At 37.2% G+C, this 18716-nt stretch overlaps 1 protein-coding gene across 3 annotated transcripts in view; it reads left to right on the forward strand.

Moving 5' to 3' along the window:
* Nucleotides 1-18716, forward strand: part of LOC140671419 (growth factor receptor-bound protein 14) — a 273947-nt gene that overhangs the window by 139987 nt on the left and 115244 nt on the right. The window lies entirely within an intron of this gene.

The raw sequence follows: 18716 nt of genomic DNA on the forward strand, positions 1-18716 counted from the left end.
TTTTCGTGATGCATAATATTACCGCGTCCGCCGCTGCATCCATGTCATTGTTCGCGGTCGCGATGCATGACGGTCGTTATACACGCGTATGTGTGGATGCGTGCATAGGTGCGTGTACGAAATCGCAGGATCCGCCTCTGTGCTACTCTCCGAGATCCGCCGTTATAGCCAGTTGTCAAGCTAGAGTCCGTTCGTCGCTTCAATCGATCTGAGAAAGATAATGTCTTCTTTAAATGGAATAAGTGTATTATCATTGAAATGATGTGAAGTGTCTTTGATGGTCTTATTCTAAGAGTATAACGCTGCAAATTATTGAAAGCTCACTGAAAGAAATCAATTAGTGATAATGGTTCTTTCCATCGTTGACATTTTAAAACCCATCTTATATTAATGATAATATTATTCAAGACATACATTTATAACAATATATTTTATATTTCATTATGGCTGTGTGTTTGAGTTTGATTAAAGAGTCTCATTAATTTCTTGATAAATTTGTCACATCTTAAAAGTAATATGTTTCTGAATTTTTATACTAGTTATACGTGCTTTGTTCTAGATATGTATGTGTGGGTTTCTCTAAAAATAAATAACAATTGAAAATAAAGAAAAAAAAAACGTTAAAAGCAATATATCTTGCAAATATATATATATATATATATATATATATATATATATATATGATTGTTGTCAATTTTTCATTAAAATTAATGATGTAAAAAATGGAGGAACAAGATATGTTTTTTACTGAAATCTTGTGTCGCTGCTTCTATCGGTAACATTTTTTAATTCAATTGAAAGGGTTGGTCGATCTCTCTATTAAATCGTAAATCAATGAAAAGAACCGCCTACAGTTTCGTTGATGCCGATCGATGTCTAAGTACAATGTAAACTCTTTTATTTTGAAAACACACATGCTCTACTTTCTCGAAACATTGACATTACATTAAATTAATATTGCATTCGACAAAGTATCGCGCGGGCTTTATCGAGTAAGTGTATTATATCGTCTTGCGAGAAAATCGCGAGAAAATTCGCGTTGGCAGAGCGAATCAAATTCCGGCGATGCGATCTACGAATATTCTCCTTCAGCCACATTTCTTTAGCGAGATATTCGACAGATATGGCAGCGACGGCGACGGCGGCAGCAGCTGTCGATCGATTCTCTCACGATGCGATAGCTGAAGAGCCAGCCCCGGTAACGGATGTATACCGAGTTCGCTCCTGGCATAACCGCGAAAAAGGAAACGCGAGGAAAATAGATGGAAGAGGTTTTATTGTGTGTCGTATAGTAATACTGGCGGAAAGAGAGAAATGGCCGAGCTGAAATAGGAAACGAAAGAAAGAAAATCGCGCGCTCGCAGTAGCCAAGAGTAGCGGCTGCTTATAATTTTATACACTCATCTATCGTTGACATAGAATAGCAGAGTGTATATTCCCTGGAAAGACATGAAAACTTGAAGTTTTCTGGGAATTTTTTTGTGTCTGTGGAGAAATCAGGAAATTCTCATTGAATTTTATGTCAGAGAATTTTTTTTTTAATTTCATAATTTTCATAATTTTTGGCTCTTATACTGTAAATTATTAATATTTACTTCTGTTTATATATCTAATATTTTAACAAAATATTGAATACGCAGTACGTATTCTTTATTTTAATTTTTAGTGATAAGAAATGAAAACGTTACGATAATTTTTATCTTAACGAAAACTTGGAGTTTTCTGGGAATTTTTTTTTTGTGTTTATGGAGAAATCAGGAAATTCTCATTGAATTTTACGTCAGAGAATTTTTTTTAAATTCTCTCTTTCATAATTTTTGGCTCTTATATTGTAAATTATAAATATTTACTTCTGTTTATATATTTAATATTTTAACAAAATATTGAATACGCAGTACATATTCTTTATTTTAATTTTTAGTGATAAGAAATGAAAACGTTACGATAATTTTTATTTTAATGAAAGCTGTTCAGTTTTTTTAGAGTACTTTTGTAAATCTAACACTTGGAACTTCAGTGTGTTTTTCCTTCAAAAGAGCATTATAAAACATGTATAATAAAAATATTTATTTATTTTAAAAAATTGCACCAAAAAAATCTTCAAATTATTCCTTTTTAATTATCTGCAATTTTGAAGAAAAATACCTGGAAGACTTGGAAATTTTCAGGGAATTTTTTTTACAAGATTTGAGTAGACGATAAACTTTATTTAAAGCTAAATTTAATAAATTTTCTATAAAAACGTTATTATAGGATAAGATGAACAATCAATTAAACTTGAATTGGAAAAAATATGTAACGCAAAATGCATTTAGGATTAATTTCTAGATTCTTAGATATTTATCTTCTTGCGCGAATTAGCGGAAAGGAGCTTGCGCGTTTTCGTGCTTGATGTTTTCGAGGGAGCAAAGCCGACGTCTCTCGGACTTCCTGCAGATATTTTTCGAAAACTTTATCCGCGTCCTCTACTACACCGTGAATTCAGTGGCCAATCAAGAATGATTCCGCAAATACTTCGTTTCCGAAGTTCGGCAAGGGAGTTTCAACTTCGTCGAACGGATCTCACTGCCATACCTCTCCGCTCGATAGAAGAATCCGTCTTCGTGAATCCTCGTGTCTCCGTGAAACATTTGATTACGTAAATGCGGACTTCAGGCAACGAATTTCGACGTTGAACGGAAAATATATGAAGAAATCCTCTTTGTAGACGACTGAATCTCGTGCAGTCTATCGGATTTTGATTTTTGGAGTTTCTCCAAATTAAAATTCACATTTACAATTGTTTTTGTCACGTGTGTGCATTGACTTATTAATATTTCTCTTGCTCGACATTCGGTCTATCTGTGTAATATCAAACTAAATCAGCTCCTTTCATCGCTTAGATTTTTCTCAGCTGGCCCTTTACTTTAGAACACACACGATTGTGTGAGATTTTACGAACGCGGATTTTTCGACCGTCTCGTCTCTCGAATAAGAGGCGAGCGGCGAATGAACCAATCGAGCACACGGGACGAAAGAAAGGACGAAAAGCCAGGACGATGTCTACCTCTCGCTTCCCGATTTGCGGCTTTGATCCTCTTTATGGAACCAGCCAGCGGCTGCTTTTCTGACGGCAATACCGGCTTCCTGTTTCCTCTTCACGCTCCTTATACCTCCGCGATTCTCTGCGGACCCGTCAGGATAAAAGCGAGCACGTAGGAAAACGTCGAACGGATTGGATGCTGAAAAATGCAGACCTCGCCGAATTATGACACACAGTTGTATGCATACGTACGTACGCGCTGGCATATCGAATAACGAATGAATTTGATTCGCAAACGTGGAATGGGAACCAACCTGGCTGTATATACATACTTGTAAAATGTACGAGGGAACATTGGCAATCGCGTGGAAATATAATTCACGGGACGTAGATACATATTGAATATTTAAAAATAAAACACATTTTTTTACAATAGTTGAACGGACACGATATATCATTTTGATGAGATAAGCCAACAATTTTTAATTAATTTTCTAACCACCTTGATGTTTAATCATTCTTATTATTATTACGTAAATAATTACTTAAATAGATTGCGTGTATCATATTTGAGATACAACTGGACATGTAAAATAAATATGCGTGTCGCGTTTCTCGTACTTATTTTTCATCACGTCCAACTGATGCGTATTTAATGACGATCCGGTTACATAATTGTATAATTACCACTTGACTTTTGCTGACTGTTACAATTCCGAGAATCCTCGTTCGACCCGCCGGGAATTAATAAATTAATTGGAGCGTGCCACTGTACAACTCTCTCGCCTCGCTTCAGTCAGTCTGTCATTGATGATATGAATGTCTTCCGGGAATTGATGACAGCATAAAAATTTCCTGTCAAAAAGTATCCAAGTGAATTGCATATAGGATCTCTTTTCAACTATAAATGCTTCAATTTTTTTTAAATGTTATTTCGTAATTATTTAAATAATTAGCATCCTTTTTAATTTACGCTTTAATATATTTCCGGTTGAAAGAATGTTTGATATAGTTCCAGAATCTTACATAAATCTTTCAAATCATTTGCATGATTTTACCTCGTAATCCTGTCGTTAACTTATAGGAGTAATTATGGTCGTACAAGAAAGGGAGAAGGGAGGGCGTAATTTTGCTCGCGAATTTCTTGCGAAAGAAGCCCGATGTGACAATATCGGTTACCTCATTAAATCCCGACGACCTCTTTCGTCCGCTTTGTCACCGTGAGATTAAGCAGCTGTCTCGACTCGCTCCGATGAAACTTTTTGACCGATCGCGGATCGCTCTCTCTCTCTCTCTCTCTCTCTCTCTCTCTCTCTCTCTCTCTCCTCTATCTCCATTCCTTCCTGCCGTCGTTAAACTTTCTTCGTCTCCGTTCTCTCTCATCACTGTCGGGCAGGTTAGAACGGATAGAAGAGGCGAGATAAGGACACGGAGGGAGAAAGGGTAGAAGGAAACGACGTTCTTTGCCGAAGTCCAAAAGCTGGGTCGCGATTTGAGCGGCGGTCGTTAACCTTTTTTCGATCCTCGGGGATCACGGTTGCCGCACTCGACCTCGTTCCCCACGTTCCAAACGATCTTGAGGATCTTTTCCCCTCGTTTCCTTTGTCGCTCGCCGTTTCTCATCCTCGATCAAACTGCTGGAGGAAGTCGGTGCGAGCAACTGGATGGTCTACGAGCGGGCAGAAAGCTCGTTTCGATTTTTCAGCTGTGCTTCAAGATATCGTGCTATAATAAACCTCTTCTCACTGGAATAATCTAATATCTCCAGGCACATTTATCTCGTCGTTTGAATAATTTTTAATTCGATACTCGCCGACATTATAGTAATTGATTATTTCTCCAATTTCCGGATAACTTTAATAAGAATAATAATAGTAATAGTGTTTAAACCATCTCGATTTAAGCTATAATATTTTTGTCTCTTTCAGAGCTTATCTGAAAAAGACAAAGACAGAGTGTATTTTTAAAAAATTCTCTACTTGATAATTTTTTTCTTTTTTTTTTACTGTAATTTACAACATATATCTATTTCTGCTTATACGCAGAGAAAATTTTATATTAAAAATTACGTCAATTACGTCAATTCCTACAGTTTTACATAGCTTTTTAACTTGGATTGTTCCTAATGGTCCACAGTTATTATATACCATAGTAATTTTTAATATAAAATTTTCTCCGTGTATATTTAATGGTTTAACAAAATGTTAAATATGCAGTACATATTTTTCATTTTAATTTTTATCGGTAAAAAATGAAAATGTCATGAAAGATAAAAATTTTTATCTTAATAGGAGCTATTTTATAGTTTTTTTTTTAGCACATTAAATGACTTTGTGTTTTTCCTTCGCATTGAGTGAAAAGGAAAACGTGTACAATGAGAAAAATTTAATTTTTTGAAAATTGCATAAAAAATATTCTCTTTAACTGGAATTTTGAACAAAAATACCTGGAAAGTTAAAGAATTTTTTTTACAAAATTTGAAAACACCCTGGAAGATAGATTTTAAACCGAGATTAAAATTAACGTTGAAGAAACCGACTCTTAAAAAGATTAATTGTCTTTTTTCTACAAAAGCATTGTTGAATTGAAAACTCATATAAAGACGAAGATTGTTTTAGCTTTGAAAGATTTCCTGATCGATTTTATTCAATTTTCTTTGACAATGTCACGACACTGGGTACCGCGTGATCGGATTCTCCCTGTAACACGGTAATTAACCGGACGGGAATTACCGTGCGCTCGCTCGCCTATCGAGATATCGGCATCGCTGACTCTGCGAGATTTAACGGACAGCTCTCATTAGTCGCAGCTGCGTTTCGCGTGCAGCTGCGACGCCGTCGACGACGGTGGTTCGGGGTTGCATCGCTTAGTAGCGTACGTGGAAAAAGCTTTCCCTCATTTCATCTCTCTCGTTTTCCGTTTCTCTCTTCCCCCGGCGCGCGATTTATCGAGCGCGTACGCGCGAGAATAAATAAGCCATGGCACATAAATACATGGTCCGAGAGACCCTGGGCCGCGGCTCGTTCCTTTGCTCGCTCGTGGAAAAAGCGAGAATGGAGAAAGGCGAGTAGGAGGAATATCCGAGGCAACGCGCGAGAGGCGAAGACGCGGGAGATTTATCACGTTCGTGCGAAAGCACCCGCCGTCTATTTCATATTAATACAGTGATACTTCTTTCCGCGTTGCACTGGATAAAATAGAAGAATTTCCGCGCCGGTGCAGAGACGACTGGGTTATTTTGTTTTGCACGAGAGAGAGAAAGAGAGCTCATGCCAACTTCCTAATCTAAAAACTTTCGCGAATGATTATTAGTATTTTCAGTCTTTAAGAACTGTGAACCATTCTAAGAATTCTCTTGTCACGCGAATATAAAATCGATTATTCTTTTAGAAAGATATTTTAATCCGATTAAAAACTGAAACTTATTTGCTCTAGTGAAAAACATATTTGAAAAGGTTTTTTATTAGTATAATTTAATCGTTACTCTCGTATTTTTAGACGCGTTTATCAGTGGGTAAAGATATTTTTTAAAATCTAAAAAAAATTTATTTACAGGATATCCAGTCCCTAGAAAACACGCAAATTTGGAATTTTCGGAGAATTATTTGTACTTGCAGAAATTAGAGAATTTTCATGGAATTTAAAAAAAATGTCCTCTTTTATAATTTTGCTCTCATTATAAACAATCGACGAACCAAGTGAATGATGTATTTAAGATATATTTTATATATATATATATATATATATATATATATATATATATATATATTTGTTTATATATATTTAATGTTTTATCAAAATATTTAATATGCAATATATATTCTTTATTTTAATTTCTAGTGATTGAAAATGAAAATGTTATTCAAGTTAAACATTTTTATTTCAACAAAAGCGCTATTCAGTTTTTTCATGACATTTGTAAATCTAGTACTTGAAACTTAAATAACTCTATGTTTTTCCTTCATATGTGTGAGCAAAAAGTATTAGAAAGCGCGTACAATAAAAAAATTATTTTAAGAAATTGCAGAAAATAATTTTTAAAATCTTCTCTTTGCCTGGAATTTTGAATAAAAATACTTGGAAAATCAGGGAATTTTTTTATAAGATTTAAATAGATTGTTAATAATATCCTGTACATTTCAAGAGAATAGACCGAGTCATTCTGCTTCCATCATGACGGAAGCCACGTGCGACAAACTTGCTAAAAATTGAATCCATTATTCAAACCTTCAGATTTATCCGATGTATTGCAATGCATCGAGTTTAACTAGAGCTCATCTTTTTTTTTTCACGCCATTAAAAGGCGAGCAGTTTGACGGCCTGGAAGCCTGGGCCGTGTCGTATTCGTAGTGGCAATTAAGATAACATATCAGCTGGCCGTTTCGATCGGCGTCGTTTGGCGTCTCGTCGCCATCGGCATCGCGCACTATAATCTTAAGCATGGTCATATTCGTTTCGCCGGATACGAGTTTACGGGCGTCGATCGCGATCGCGGATAAGGAGACGAGAGGGCACGAAGTAGGCAGCGGAGGGAAGGAAAAAGCGCGGCCCGTCAGAATATATTCCGCCATATTGCATGAGTTATGGTTTGTTCTTCTTTTGAGCCGGCAGCGGTGGCACACATAGGCGGATATTATACCCCATTATTATTTCTGTATATCGATGATTTATCTATGTGAACGGAATGTAAGTGGCGGGGCTTCACAATTATCGCATCTATAAAAGATACGCGATAATGTCGGTAATATATTAATATGAATTTCAATTCACATACACGTTTATCTGTCGAAGAAAGATCTTCTATTCTTGATTTATGCGCTCGAGAATATTCAGGAGTTTAATTTTATTTTAAATCATAGATCATTTATGGAATATGTATATTGTATATATATATATATATACATATATAATATAACAGGGTGCCTACTCCCTGAAAAAATCTAGAATTCTCAAGGATTTTTTTGTACCTGAAGAAATCAGGGAATTTTCATGGAATTTTATTGTAAATCAAGAAAAGAATCTTTTTGATAATATTTTTATATCGTAAGTATCAATATAAATTTAATGATAAAAAAACAGGGGGTATACTTTCGGGAAAAACCTGGAAAACCTGGTATTCTCAGGGAATTTTATTACACCTTGAAAAATCATGGAATTCTCATGAAATTTTGTTAGGATTCAGGGAATTTAAAAAAATGTCAAAGAAGTACTTATTTTAAAATATTTTTATAGAAATTTAAAATATTTTAAGTTTAAAATCTGCTTAAAATATATATTTTTTGTTTATGTCAAAAAATGAACGCTAAAATAAATAAGCTTATTTTAAAATTGCATCTAAAATAATTTTAATTTTACCTGGAATTTTGAACAAAAATACCTGGAAGATCCTGGAATTCTCAGGGAATTTTTTTACAGAATTTGTGTATACAGCCTGAAAAATTAAAATACTGTACAAATGAAACGTTCATCTTAACAAAGTTATTCAGTTTTTTTTTTTCCTGAAAAACATTAGAAAATGCATACAATAAAAAAAAACTTATTTTAGAAAACTAGGCCAAAAATTTTTTAAAATATTTTCTTTATCTGAAATTTTGAATTAAAAAAAATACGTGGAAGATTAAGGAATTTGTTTACATACAAGTTTGGATTAATCATCCTGTATAATTGTACAATTTGTAACACAAGACAAATCTTTCAATACATTCTTAGTTGTTTCATAATCGATTTGTTCTCTCTGATAAATCTCTCGCAACTCTGATATTTTTTATGCGACCGTATATCTTTATATCACCGAGTGCGACGGCCGTCGAGTATTTTCGAGCCAACTCTAATGCGATGTATAATGAAATACAGTATCTCTTGAGACGAGAGACAGACAGAATGTCGCTTCGCTACATCGTCTCGCTCAATGTCAACGTGTCAGGCCGATAAGATCGATATCGAAACTCTATCCGCGACGATGCCTGGGAGACCGAACGATCACCGCGTTATGTAATTCCCGTCTGTTTAATCAAACGTCATTCGATCTTTACGATATTCCAACAATCACTAGCGTGTACTCGGTCATGCGTGTCAGTCGCGGCCAGCTCGTCTTTGAAATCTTCACAATCGCGGATCGATTACATTGACGTAAGTGCTTTTGACAGGGCATCACGCACAGCCGCTTTATTCCTCTGTCTTATTTCACAAAGAGAATTCTAGTAAAGAAAGCCTAGGGGAGAAAAATTGGCATTTTACCTCGCTATTATTATATAAGCGACACACTTTTATCGTATATATTTTTTTTCTTCCTCTTTGTTTATCATAAAACACAATTTTAAGCCTGTTTCTTCTCAAAGCCTTGCCAAATTTAGAATTAATCCATCATTCACTGGCGTGTTTAGCCTACAAACAACGATGGCCTTTGCAGTCCGTAAAATGTTTTTCTCTCTCTCTCTCTCTCTCTTTCTCCTTTTATCTTTTTCTCTTGTTATTTCGATTGATAGACGAGTGTGCTCTAGAATTGCCTCTGCAACGTCGGATAGGAATGAGATCAAGAGAAGAGCCGCGCGTACAGCCGTACCGTGTCATCGAGTTTTGGAAACAAGCCAGCCAGCAGGTGCACTCGTCCTTAGTGTGAAAGAGACGTTGGGGTAGATCGCGCAACGTGTCCTTATCCCCGAGAAAAAGAGACAGTGAGAAAAAGAGAGAGAGAGAGAGAGAGAGCGAGCGAGAAAAGCAAGACAGAGAGCGGATCTCGAGGAAACGTCGACAAAGTAACGTCGTCAGCCCAGACCTCTACGGTGTCGTCGTCGGTCACGCTGGGCTTCCTTCGTTAATGAGAGGAGGAACCCGAGGCATTTTCGACTGCCAACTCTTTCACGCACGATCCTTGACGATGTGTATCTTTGGCCCGAGAAGCAGGAAGTGACAACACACACACACACACACACACACACACACATTAAGCCGTGATTTTCCTTTGGTCTTATTAAATTTCGAGCGAGGCTCGAGACGAGGAGAATAAATCAAGCAATCGCGATTTCTCGATAGACGGGAAAGCGGACGGGCAATCACTCCTTGTGAAAAATAAACGAATAATCACGATAAACGCGTGATTATTTATAGGCCCCTGTGAAATAATTGCGTGTTGAACAGAGGCTATCTTGATACTCCCGTCACGGGGCACAATTACACATCTACAGAATAATTGAGGAGAGAGAGAGAAAGAGAAAGAGAGAGAGAGAGAGAGAAGAGTTTTTCGCTCGCGTATATCTTGCGTCTACAAGCATGAACATTTATTTTATTCTTTTTCGTGAAATTTTTTGACGTTATTTTATTGTATTTAAATTGACGTAAACGAATAGATAAATTATTAAGATCGTGTTCGCCTGATAAATATAAGATCGGTTGGGTTCGATCTATTATTTAGATTCCGCGGCCGCGGTTTTATTTCAAATCTACGAGTCTTTTAATCGATAAAACGCGTTTGCGAGAATAGAGAGACGCGAAAAGCGTGTTTCGAGTAAATAGACACCGGTCGCGTAGGATCTGCCACTGTGGCTTGTATCGGTAAACCTGGCTTTGATCTCTCGGAAGGCGATTTCGTCCGATATTACGAAACTCGATGCCTTTCCAAAGTTGCCCGGAGCTTCTCGTATCGAGGATAGACTTTAATGGCGATCCCGCCGATATTGTCTGAGGAACGAGGGGTAGCTCTCGGAGAATCGTATCGATCTCGTAGGTGCCTGCATGCGTTTTTTTTATTTTTTTTTTATTTTTTTTAGACGCGACAAAAACGCTAAAGATAGATGTAGTACGTTGGTACGACGCGAGAAAACGGATTTCTTAGAAAAGCTCGCTTTCGGGAAGGCAACATGCTTTTTTAATTGTTTACAAGACGTTTCTCTCGGCGACATCCGGCGCCGCCCCCGAACCGTAACCGGTTTCTGTTTTCGCTCGACGAATCGTTGGGGTACTAATTACGTGGTCGTCTATGATCCCATTATTTACATTTAACGTGTTTGAAATCCATACACACACACACACACACACACACACACGAGATATCTAAAATAATTTAAACCCCGGTGAATGACATGATTTATGATATGATGTACAAAATAAAAAAGCATTAATCAGAAATAATATTTAATAAAATAGTCATTAAATAGATATTATAATATCAATCTTTCGCACATCCGTGCGTGGTGGTTCAGTTTTTTTTTTTTTTTTCCATCGATTATTGTCGGTTTCGATTTACCCAAGTGTGATTAATTGTCACATTTTACGTGGAAGGCAAATAGTCGCGCCTCCGCTAAATCAAAAGCGACGTTCCGTCGTCAATAGCGGAACACTTTCGATGTAACGAACTTAATCGAATTAGCGCGAAATGCTCGTACGACGGCTAATCCCGGGCTTCGGGCTCGTTAAAGCCCGCGAGAACGAAGGGTTGCTCAATAACAATACGAAACCGGACAGGCGTGTTACCCTCGACGATCGCCGGTGCACGAGCAGAGTTAAACTTCAAAGCTCGCAATTAATCACTGCCAGTGTAATATCTCGCCAAACTTTCGCGGCGGCTTTACCGGCAAGCTTACAGAGGGCCGGAAGTTTCGGGCTAAGCTCGCCCTTGCGTTGCATCCGAGAGATGGAGGGCCTAAATATCCGCGGATTCGTTTGACCGGCGGTAAATTTAAAGGGGGGTGGAGGGGGAGGGGGCGGAAAGGGAGAGGGAATTGAAATTAAGTACCCGTCGCCTGTTTACACGGCTGGATTCAAAATCCAGCCGTCTTTAAGCGAGAAGCGTATACGAAATCCTTGATGCAGTTCAGCCGAAACGTATATCTCGAGGGACGGTGTTTAGACGCTCCGTCAAGAGGGTTATATTGTTCATTACCCTTTTCCTAGATCTCCGATGGATTAAGGAATTTCCCTGTTCTGTGCAGGAACCCTGTATCCCTACATACTAAAGATATTAATCCTCCAAGATGTATTGTATATTTTTCATTATAGGATTATATAAACATTTATTTATTTATTTATTATATATACATATATTTTTTGAAGGTTATTAACAAAATTATTTATTTTTACATATATTTTCTAGTCGATTTTATTGATAATTTTAATTTTTTATAAAATTTAAAATTGTCTAATAATTTAGTATGAATCTACATACTCTACTACATTGTCACTTACAAACATAATTCAAATTATACGAGTCAAATTTACAATAACTAAAGTATTATTAGACAATTATAAATTTTATTTAAAAAATGATTTAATTATTATTTTTTTATTATTGAAGAAATTATCGCGTGTTAATTCTCAATTAATTTACGTTGCTATTTGTTGCATTTGACGTTGAACACTCTGTTCTTTATTAAAGATTGGATCTTTGGCACGATGCCTTCAATGTATTTCTCGATAGCTTATCTTTTAAATTATTTATTATCAAGGGGCACGAAAAGCTTGGAACGTAGTGACGAAATTCGGGAGGAGGAAAGGAACGTATATTCATCTGCACGAATCGAAACATTTCGATCATTATCGGTGTTTACGTTACGGGCGATTGGCCCGAGTCAATGGGCGTCTTCTATTTCATGTCAAAGGGGTTGCGCAAAGATATTGAAAAACGGCCTCTGTGTGCCGAGTCGGAGCAGCTGTGATTTTCGTGACGGGAACGTGGTCGTTTTACTACCGACCGACCAGCCGTCGTCTGGGAAATAAAGAGCGTCCGATTTCCACGAGTTTCCGTGAGTTTACCTCAGCTGTAAAGTTCGACACCGCCATCGTGTCGATACGCTTTTTCATTCTTTTCACGTGACTGTATAAAATTTCTCAAATTTCCACGACAAAAACACAGAAGCGCAAAAGAAAAGCCCATCGCAGTGTATTCAGGAAAGTTCATTTAATTTTGCAGAAGAGAATTTTGTATTTTTATTTCTCTCGTAATTCATCGAGATACTTTCGTAAGAAATAAATTTTTTCCTTGAAAGTAGAAATGATTAAACCCTCTTCCGGGGTTATATGTACAAATTAAGATAAAAATTTATATTGACGAAAGCAGCCGTAAGATTTGCACAGGACAATAATGCAAAGGGTGCTGACATGCCTTGTCATCGGTGTAGCAGGAATATGAATACCTACGACAAAGAATGAATATGGAGGAAAGGGTCAGCCAGCCGATCACAATCACCCGGGACTGACTTTCGGTGAACGGTCCGAGCAAAATCGCGGCTATAGTCCCCACGAAGCCCCCCGTCCAATAAGCTCCGGGGTAGATTGATTGTTTTGCGAACGATATGCGGCAGGCTTCATACACACGTGGGATGTATACAGCGTGTCCTGGTGAAATTTATCACCTCGATTATCTGGTAGAATGGCGCGTCCCCAAGGCGACAAGATAAATGGCGCGTCGGCTTTTCTAAACTGTTTTTCGATACGCTCGTAATGGCGTGCGTCTGCCTGAAATGTCGCGATGACAATTATCCAATTGCGCACTCTTACGCTATGGTGAAATAGCTTGCAGAGTCAATTGACGTCTGCCAGACGGTTGCGCGTTTATAAAGGCAAATTGCGACGTTTATGGAAAACGCGTCGTCTATCGATTACTTTTACACACACACACGTGCGTAATTCCAGAGTCATTCTTCGCGAATAAACGTAAAGTCACGTTTGTGCGGACGCACAAAGGTAATCCCGGTTGTACGAACGTGCACGTACACGCAGGAAGGTATTTCCCAGAAATTCGTTCTCTATTTATGTCGCGCCGATACCGGCTTTTATGCGGATGAAAACGGAGACAGCGGACGACGGTTTAGGGCGGAAACAGCGAAATAAGAGTCACGTCCTGCGGTTTCGCCGTCTGTACCTTGCATTCGAACAAACAACGGCACTTTGTAAAAGCGGAATCTCTAGCTTTACCGTCCCTCGTTGAAAATTCTCTAGAGAATCTCCTTCCGTTTTCGCACGCCTTTCCCCTCGAATGCTTTCTAATGAGCTATGCATTCGAACTTTACTATATGAGTATTAAATAATTTTATATATATATATATATATATATATATATATATTTCTTTTTATTGAAAATATTTTTCTATTTGATTTTTCTTATTCGAATATTATTAATTTATTTTTACTTTTTTTGAAAAATATTTAATATAATTGTTATACATAAATGAAAAGAGGGAAAGCATAATACTTTGTACGATAACAGAAGTAAATGTATATCATTTTTTACGTGTTTTTTCATCAATCAAATGAAAATAGAATTTCGAATTTATGCGAAGAAAAGTTACATCATATTGCGCCCTCGATGAAGAAAGCTTGTGTCATTTAAAACTTTTTACATGCTGAACAAATAGAGATGCAACCGGGATTGCAGGCACAATTAATTATCGACGTAGTCGAAAAAGTCGCTCGGGAGTCTTGGGTAAGGAAGGCGTCTGTTTGCTCGGTTCTTTCACTAATAAATCAATCGAATTCGTGAGGAGGTGGTGCCGGAGTGCATTTGACGATGCACTTATCGTCGAACGTGCGAGATCTTCGCGTGCTCGTTTTTCTCGTCGCAGGCAAACTAATCTGGCAAAAGAGAGGCAAAGAGGATTAAATAGAAGCGAAGCTTACAAAACACTATCTTTAAAGCAGGCCATATTTAATTTCGCGAAATGCGCTCGCCAGTTGACCTGTATTAGCGAATTGATTATCGCAAAAATACATATATCATCTTATCTTTTATTTGTGATATATTTCTTATCACTCTGTCATAAATGTAGAAATTATTTCCAAGTGTAACGCGAATTTTCGCATTCTTTTATTATTAATTCTCTTTTTCGAAAAATTGCTCGATAAATTATCACGCGACTACCATACTTTTTATCACAGATTTATTACAATACGCTTCCGGGGAAAAAGTGCACAATGTTATATTTCGCTATAGGCGGTTTTACCTTTTATTTACTCTAATGGAGTGAACTAGGTTGGAAAAGGAAATTGGGGCGACTTAAACGACGAAAAAGGAGATTCCCGTTCGCGAAGCACGGACTATAGCTTTCTAAAGAATTAATGCGCGTCCCCTTATTTATAGTTATCGCCATTTAAAGCATATTTCCTGGCCGCGGGTACGACCGCGCTGAAAATTTAATACCTTCCGCTCCTGCTTCCCTTCTGCTTGTAGACTCCTGCAAGGATCGCGCGCGCGCGGGCACCAAGGGCAACACAATGCACCAGGGAACCGTTAATCGCGTCCTTTCGTGCCAAAACCCAATGCGTTTCGCGGGGCACAACGGTTTTTTCCTTTCTCGAAATTTTGCGTTGCCGTTTTAATCCTCGGCTATTAAATTTGGCTAACGCGGTGGAATTAACGCGTCTTTTTCTTTTTTTTTTTTTCTCTCGCTCAAGTAGCAAACGTGAATTGATGCATCTTGCTTGCCTTCTTTTCTCAAGGTATCTATTCCGTGAAAAAAACGTGGAAAACCCGGAATTCTCAGGTATTTTTTTTTTTTTTAAATAATCAGGGAATTTTCATGGAATATTTTATAGTTGTAGTGTTATTTATAGGGATTCAAAGAATTTTTTCAGAATGTTTATTCTCTGGAAAAGCGTGGAAAACCTGGAGTTCTCAAGGATTCTTTTTTTATCTAGAAAAATCAAAGAAGTCTCATGGAATTTTATTAAGATTTAGAGAATTTTTCATAATTTTGTACTCATATTGTAAACAGTCAGCCATGTGTGTAAAACTGACGTCTCACTTCGTGGAAGCTCATTAATTGTTGAGAGTTTTAACTTTTTGATAGAAACAAATAATTCTGGCAATTAAAAAAAATGATTCGGCACAAATTAAAAACGTCAAGTTTATGCTGCTTACTTTGTCTGCTGCCGTTTTTTTTTTTTTAACATTTCTTACCAGATTTTAAGCGTTTGAAAATACCTACTACAATAGTTTTATACGTAAAAATTATTAAAATATTAATTAAAAAAATTAAATTATCCGAGATGCCAGACATAATAATATATACAAGTACCGAAATAGGACGCTCGTCTATAATAAATTAATTATGCATATGTATAGAAGGCGACATTAATGCTTTTACAAATAAATTTAAACATAAATCGATACGTTTTTATGACTCTTTCTGTACATATTATAAAGATAATAAATTTTGTATTTTTTCTATAGTTTGTTAACGAGTATGTATTTGCTTATGCAAACAAAGTGAAAAAATATCTAAATAATTGCAATATTTTTTCGTAAAACATAATATATTCGTACTTATAGATAATATTATTGAATAAAAATATCGCGCGTAATTTTGCAAACCCGCTGCATCTTTTCTCTTCCTTTTTCCACACGATGTCATAGACGTTACGGATATCGCGCCGTCGATGCGCGCGTAATAATTCATCCTTCGTGTATTCGGCGCGTATTCCGCGGCCGCTCTCTCGTGTCGCGCTGAAATTACGGTGCCGCATAAATTATGGGCGAAATTACAACGTCGCGCAAAATACGGTGGATTCTACATGTAATTACACTGTTTTACCCTAAATGATACTGACTAACTGACATTACGCTTCTAAACGCAAAGTTTCTGACGTTGAGTTGCGACAGCGTTACCACTTGGGAGAGCTCGGTTATATTAGCGGAATTGCCGTGCCATCCGCCCGCCTCGTGCCTTACGTCGCGTCGTCGACTTCGACGTGTTTCACCGTTTAAGAACAAACTATAGAGAGTGCATATATACACGTCACGTTCGTAACCAGGGGAACCTTGCGCCACGCGTAAAAGTACACAGGTTGCCGAGAGGGGCAGGGGATATAGTCATCAGTGCCATAGTCACGCTGGCTCTTTGTTTCGAGCGAGCGACGAGGTCGTTGTCCCAATTCCCGGCTCGTATCGGTGTCGTCGTCGTCGTTGTCATCGATAGAGATAACAGCGTCGTGATAATTCACGATTTAGCGACGTGCCTCCCGTGCAAGCTAATAAATTCATGCAGCTAGGTCGGAAAGATCCATGGTGCCGATACGGAAGATGGAAAAATTATTATTATCCTCTGACGTATTTCCTCTCTCTCTCTCTCTCTCTCTCTCTATATATATATATATATATATATCGTATTTTTGAGCGGGGAGACGAAGATATCGTATTTTACAGAAGCGATCTCTATTTATTTCTCGCGCGTTTTTACTGTGTCGCCATTTTTTTTATCGTTTCCCGTATATTCTGCATTTTTATTATCCGGATACGATACACGCACGTGTTGTCGAAATAAACATTCTTCATACGATCTATCCGTGGATCCGGATTTATTAATCGTCGACGAGCAGCAAGGTACGCGGGCGCGATGAAAGTTTTTTTTTGCAGAGTTTATGAGACTCCCCTCCCCCCCCCCCTCCCCCGCCCCGAATACACGTGTATGTATCGTGTACGTTCTAATGTAATTTCGATTTATTTTGTCCCCGAAGCCGCGAACATCGCGAAATTAAAAATGCTCGCGAGCTCAGGTGCACACCCTCGTAAATAATCTCCGTGTCATCTGTCTTAATAGCTGGTCCGGTTGGCTTTTGTCCGATGAAGGAAGAGTGGGCGGATATGCACACACACGCCGGAGATGTGTGCATGTGTTGTGTGCGCAGCTTGAATAAATAAACAATCCGGCACTCACTGGCTGCATTTAATATTCCGCGAGGTGACGTGCATATGCGACGATCCCGCGACCAAATGTCACGGTTTCGGACATACGTGTCACATGGAAAATGGAAAATCGCATAAATAAATATAAATGCATCATCGATTCGCGCCCATGGTCGATCCCGTGACGTTCCGATGTCCGAGTTTTTATACAATCGTCGCGGACTCTTTCAAAGTGAGATAAATATCAATATATATATATATATATATATATATATATATATATATATATATATATGTATATGAAAAATATATAAGCTAGCATTTATAAATATTAAAAGTGGCGATACATTTTTCAAATATTTGTTTTATTTAGAATATTTATCTCTTAATTTTTAATGTGAAAGTTTACTTCATTTTTCATGCATGTGCAATAAATAATGATTAGTTTAGCTTGCTATAATTAAAATTGCGCGCATATTCTAATAGCTAAGATTTGATTGGAACAACAGAAGATAATACAAAGGGATGATTTTCATTATCTTTCAAAGTAGAAAAATCATTGTTCGTTGGAAGAGCAATAAAGGAGGATTTTTTTCTAAATATAAAATTCATCATTAGGAGTGCATTCAGACAATCGGGGATTAATGTTTTATTATTTGCAAATTTTAACTTGACGCTTTTACGATCGTGCAAAGAATTTTTCCCGTTTTTCTGTGTTATTAAAAACGCACGGGCAAACAACCGTTTCAGCGGCACGAAGCATACTAGCTTTTATAGTTTGAGATTCGTTTCATCCGAGAGATTACGACATAACGACGTTACTCCAGTTTGCTAATTTAAGCTAGACAGCTTTCAGTTGATTTTCCACGCAATGGCACTTTTTAAACTACTTGTAAAAGATTCACAGCACGTGTATACGTGAAACAGATGTATTAATGAATGACCGCTGAACCTACACGTGAGATAACATATTACCATATAATTACATTACTCAAAAAATAAAAGGAAACATCATTTTTTAAATATTACGTAATTATATAAAGTTATGTAGATTAAAATAAAATTTTTAATATACTCATT

The sequence above is a fragment of the Anoplolepis gracilipes genome, chromosome 11, assembly GCF_047496725.1.
Source record: "Anoplolepis gracilipes chromosome 11, ASM4749672v1, whole genome shotgun sequence".
In the NCBI taxonomy this organism is placed as follows: domain Eukaryota; kingdom Metazoa; phylum Arthropoda; class Insecta; order Hymenoptera; family Formicidae; genus Anoplolepis; species Anoplolepis gracilipes.